Source organism: Suncus etruscus, chromosome 1 (genome assembly GCF_024139225.1).
Source record: "Suncus etruscus isolate mSunEtr1 chromosome 1, mSunEtr1.pri.cur, whole genome shotgun sequence".
NCBI classification, from domain to species: domain Eukaryota; kingdom Metazoa; phylum Chordata; class Mammalia; order Eulipotyphla; family Soricidae; genus Suncus; species Suncus etruscus.
This window is the reverse complement of record NC_064848.1, coordinates 189,905,807-189,911,019: the sequence shown is the minus strand read 5'-3', so window position 1 is coordinate 189,911,019 and position 5,213 is coordinate 189,905,807.

Genomic DNA, 5,213 nt, shown 5'->3' with positions numbered 1-5,213 from the left:
TCGAACCACCGTCTGTTCGAATCAGCTGTATGCAAGGCAAACACCCTACCGCTGTGCTATCTCTCCAGACCATGCCCTGCATAATTAGTTTTACTTTTAATTTTAAAAATTCCTCAGGAAGGGGCCTGAGTGGGTACAGTGAGTAGGGTGTTTGACTTTCACACAGCCAACCCAGGTTCGATCCTCAGTATCCCATATGGTCCCTCAAGGACCGCCAGAAATGACCCTGAATGCAGAGCCAACCGGGTGTGTCCCAAAAATAAAAATAAAATTCCTCTGGCTCCCCCCACCCCCTTGGATGGTGATGTCACCGGATGCCTGGGGGTGGCCTATGTCTGAATGCGGCATTCACAAATTTAGCTGTGGTGCTTGCCAGGGTCACACACAAGGCTGTGGTTCTTGCATACATGTCTGAGGGGCTTACAGAGGTGTGAGTTTTTACCTTCAGTGCTTGCACAAATGCTGACAGGGGTCACACCCCTAACTGAGAGGCAAAGGTGATGGTTGTGGTGCTCGCTGCAGGGGTCACACAATGTTCACCAGGGCTCCCACTTCCTGGTTTTGAAGCTTGCACATTTTGTTGGCCTTTGGGTCATGCTCAGTGGTGCTCAGGACTTTCTCCTGGCTTGGTGCTCGGGGATCACTTCTGATAGTGCTCGGGGGACTAGATGGATGCTAGGGGTCAAAACCAGGTTGGCTGCCTTCAAGACAAGCACCTTACTGGCTGTTTTGTCTCTCTGGCACATCTTTTTAGCTACTCAGAGTTTACAACCCCTTTCTGGTAGTGCTTTGACACAGCTGGCTGTGGTGGGGCTGGAAATCACTTGGGAGCCCAGGATCACAGATTTTTGAGCTGTCAGGAGCACCCCCAGTGCATGTAGATCTGAATGTGCCACCATTTGCTTGTAAGGCAAGAATTCTAAGTCCATGCACCCTACAGGTTTACATCTTAGGCAGATCTTCCTAGTATCACTGAGACAGGCATGCATGCGGGAAGCCAGAGGCATGGATGGCAAGCAAGTCTAAAACAAGGAGATACTAGCATGCTCTATGGAGCGAATCTGCAGGCTTTTCCAGATGAATGAAGGTAGATGGGAGTAAAGCAGGAATCTGAACTCAGAGATCTTAGTCTTGGGATGTCGAGGGAGGAATGACTGTTTTCCAAGACTGGGAATTCAGGAGGGGCTTGTTTGCACTGATTGAGTTAGAGGCCTGAGGGATGCCAGATTGAAAGTAGGCCTTCAATCAGCCTAGAAACATGGACCTAGAGTTTAGGAGGGAGGCCTTGGTGGGGAAGACTGCTCTAGCCCAGGCATGCAGAGGACTCCCACTACCAGGAATGTGGTGTGGGAGATTCCTAGATCAAAAGACTGGAGCAGAACCAGACAAAAATTGAGGGCTAAGAAGGAAGAGGTCAGAATGATAGTACAGCGAATAGAGTGTTTGCCTTGCATGCAACTAACCTGGGTTCAACGGCATGTGGTCCCCCTAGGCCCCACCAGGACTGATCCCTAAGTGCTGAGCTAGGAGTAAGCCCTGAGCCCCAGTGGGTGTTTGTGACACAAAAACAAAAACAAAGAAGGAAGAGGGTCTTGTATTAAAATAAAGGCCAGCAAAGCCATAACATTAGAGGCAGAGTGATGAGTTTTAACCACCTGCCTGGCCCACCTAGGTTTTGTTTTATTTTCCACTTTCCTTCGGTGACTCAGTATAAGTCCTGATTTTTTTTTTGTTTTGTTTTTTGGGTCACACCTGGTAGCGTTCAGGGGTTACTCCTGGCTCCATGCTCAGAAATCGCGCCTGGCAGGCTCGGGGGACCATATGGGATGCCAGGATTCGAACCAATGACCTTCTGCATGAAAGACAAATGCCTTACCTCCATGCTATCTCTCTGGCCCCAAGTCCTGATTCATTAATGGTGATCACAATTTCCTCATCAGACACTGATTTATTTATTTTTAAATATTTATTTATGTTTTTAGCCATATCCAGCTGGTGTTCAAAGGTTACTGCTAGCTCTTTGCTCAGAAATCGCTTCTGGCAGGCTCGGGGGGAACCATGTGGGATGCTGGGAATCAAACCGGGGTCTGTCCCTGGTCGGCCACATGCAAAGCAAACACCCTACCACTGTGCTATCACTCTGGCCCCTCAGATACTGATTTAAGAAGGACCATACACTTCAGGGGTACTTCGGCTCCATAGGATGTGAGGTGAGTTTCCAGTGGCATTTGAGGACAATCTCTTCAAGGTTAGAAATAGACAGTTAAGGGGGCCGGAGAGACAGCATGGAGATAAGATGTTTGCCTTGCATGCAGAAGGTCAGTGGTTTGAATCCCAGCATCCCATATGGTCCCCCACGCCTGCCAGGAGCGATTTCTGAGCATAGAGCCAGGAGTAACTCCTGAGTGCTGCTGGGTGTGACCCAAAAACCAAACCCAAACAAAATAAAATAGCCAGTTACATTGCTGGAGTGATAGTATAGCAGATAAGGCTTTTGCTAACAGGTTCAATCCCAGCACCTCACATAGTCTCCTGTGCTCTGCCAGGAGATGATTCCTGAGCCCTGAGTACAACCAGGTGTTGACCCTCATTCCCCCCTGTCCTCACTACTATCCCGAAAAAAGTAATTCTTGCTCCAGAAGCCAGAAAAAATTATAGAGGAGTTTTTTTGCTTCACATGTGGTCCTTCTCTGTTTGAAATCACAGGGCCCATTAGCACTTCTAGGTGTGGCCAACATCTCTCCCTCACAAAATAAAAGAACTGCCCTAGAAACCAGAGTGATAGTACAGCGGGTAGAGTGCTTGCCTTGCACATGTCCCACCCATGTTTTGATCTCCAGCATCCCATCTGGTCCCTGAGCTACGGAAATGATCCCTGAGCTCAGAACCAGGAAGAAACCCTGAGCACTGTTGGAAGTAGCCCAAAAAACAACCCTCCGACCAACCAAACAAACAAAAAGCTCAAATTTCTCTAAAGGAAAAGAAGGGAGCTGGCCCAGAGGAGAGAAGAAGGTAGTATCTGGGGGATGCTACTTCTTCAGGACATAGATATGTTGAGATACTGAAGGGAGGGGCTAGAGAAATAGCACAGCGGTAGGGTGTTTGCCCTGCATGCGGTCAACCTGGGCGGGATCCGGTTTGATTCCTGGCATCCCATATGGTCCACACAGCCTGCCAGGGGTGGTTTCTGAGTGCAGAGCCAGGAGTAACCCCTGAGCACTGCCAGGTGTGGCTCAAAAACCAATCAATCATTAAGTATTTTTTTTAAAAAAGGGTGGGCTGGAGAGATAGCATGGAGGTAAGGTGTTTGCCTTGCATGCAGAAGGTCGGTAGTTCAAATCTTGGCATCCCATATGGTCCCCTGAGCCTTCCAGGAGCGATTTCTGAGCGTAGAGCCAGGAGTAACCCCTGAGCACAGCTGGGTGTTACCCAAACCCCCCCCCAAAAAAAATACTGGCACCAGAGAGGTAACATAGTGATAGGGCATTTGCCTTGCAAGCGGCTGACCCAGGGCCAATGGTGGTTTGAATCCTGGCATCCCATATGGTCCCCCATGCCTGCCAGGAGGGATTTCTGAGTAGAGAGCCAGGAGTAACCCTGAGCGCCGCTGAGTATGGTCCAAAAACCAAAAAATAAAATTAAATTAAAAATAAAAATAGGGGCCGGAGAGATAGCATGGAGGTAAGGCGTTTGCCTCTCATGCAGAAGGTCATCAGTTCGAATCCCGGCGTCCCATATGGTCCCCTGAGCCTGCCAGGAGCGACTTCTGAGCGTGGAGCCAGGAGCAACCCCTGAGCACTGCCGGGTGAGACCCAAAAAAAAAAAAAAAACCAAAAAAAAAAATAAATAAATAAAATAAAAATAAAGAGATACTGAAGGGACAGGTGGGAAACTTGATTTGTTTTGCTTCGGGACCATATTGGAGGGGGCTGGCTCATCAGGGCTTACTCCTGACTCTGTGCTCAAGAATGACCCTTGATGAACCCGGTGTTGGAGCATACATAGAGGTGCTGGGAATTTGAACCTGGTCAGCATCAAGGGAAGTGCCTTACCTGCTGTCAGCCCAGAGGGGAATCTTGAGCCCTGATGTCCCTAAAAAGTTAGTGCTGGGATGCAGGGTTCAGGTGGTGGTGGTGGGATTAGCTACAGGAAGGAAACTTTTCCCACAATAAAGGGAGGAAAGGGATGAGTGTAGATAAAAATAAGTGTTTTAGTGGGGTGGCAGTGGGGGCCAGGAAGTTGAGGAGGTTCTATTTTCACCTGCAAGTAGGAGTTGAGTTATCTGTGAAGAAATAGGAGAAGGGAGGTGAACAAGGGAGGCAGCAGAAGAGGGATGACAAGGACAAGCTAAAAACCCTGTCAGTCCCATGGATGAAGGGTTGGGCAGGTTAGAGGCCACCAGGAAGGCCTGGCAACAGTTATGGGTGTGGGACCCACCGCAGCTGCCCAAATGTAGGCGTCAGAGAGCAGAAAATTAGCTAGAGGCAGGGCCTGTGTTTTGCCAGGAGGATAAGTTGAAGAGCAGGTCAGATAAAATAGGCAGAGGCCAAAGGCATAATACAGTGGGTGGAGTACTTGCCTTGCACACAGTGCATACAGTCAACCTGGGGTTCAATTCCCAGCATCACATATGTTCCCCCTAAATCTACTAGGAATGATCCCTGAGCACTGTGTTGGTGGGACAACAAAACAAAATAGCCAGGCCTAGATGGTCTAGGTTGCCTGGAGGTGGAGGAGTAGACATGAAAGGGGCTGCATTTTGGGAAAGGGAAAAAAATATTAAAAATCTTAAGAAGACTGGCACAGGGCTAGAGAGATGGTCCTGAAGGTCAGATCCCTGCCTTGCATACAGCTGACTTGAGCTCAATCCCTGGCTTCCCATGCATGGGTTTGGCTTGGGCTCAAACTCACAAGCACTGCCAAGGATCACCCTCCCACCCCAGCACAGAGCCAGGAATAACTTCCCACTCCCACCCCCAAAATAAGGCAACAATAAAGAGAGACCAGAGCTCAGAGATCCAGCGCATGTCTCCAGGCATAAGTCTCACCCCAATCCTTGCTAATGAAAGTAGCAATAAAGAGATAAAATAATATTACCTGTAAAGAGACAGCAGAAGACTCATGAACCTCTGTAGTCAGGGCTTCAAAAAAAGTAATTAGATTTTATTACAGAGGCCAGAGAGAATCAGATCATTCTGGACCAGACATAATCC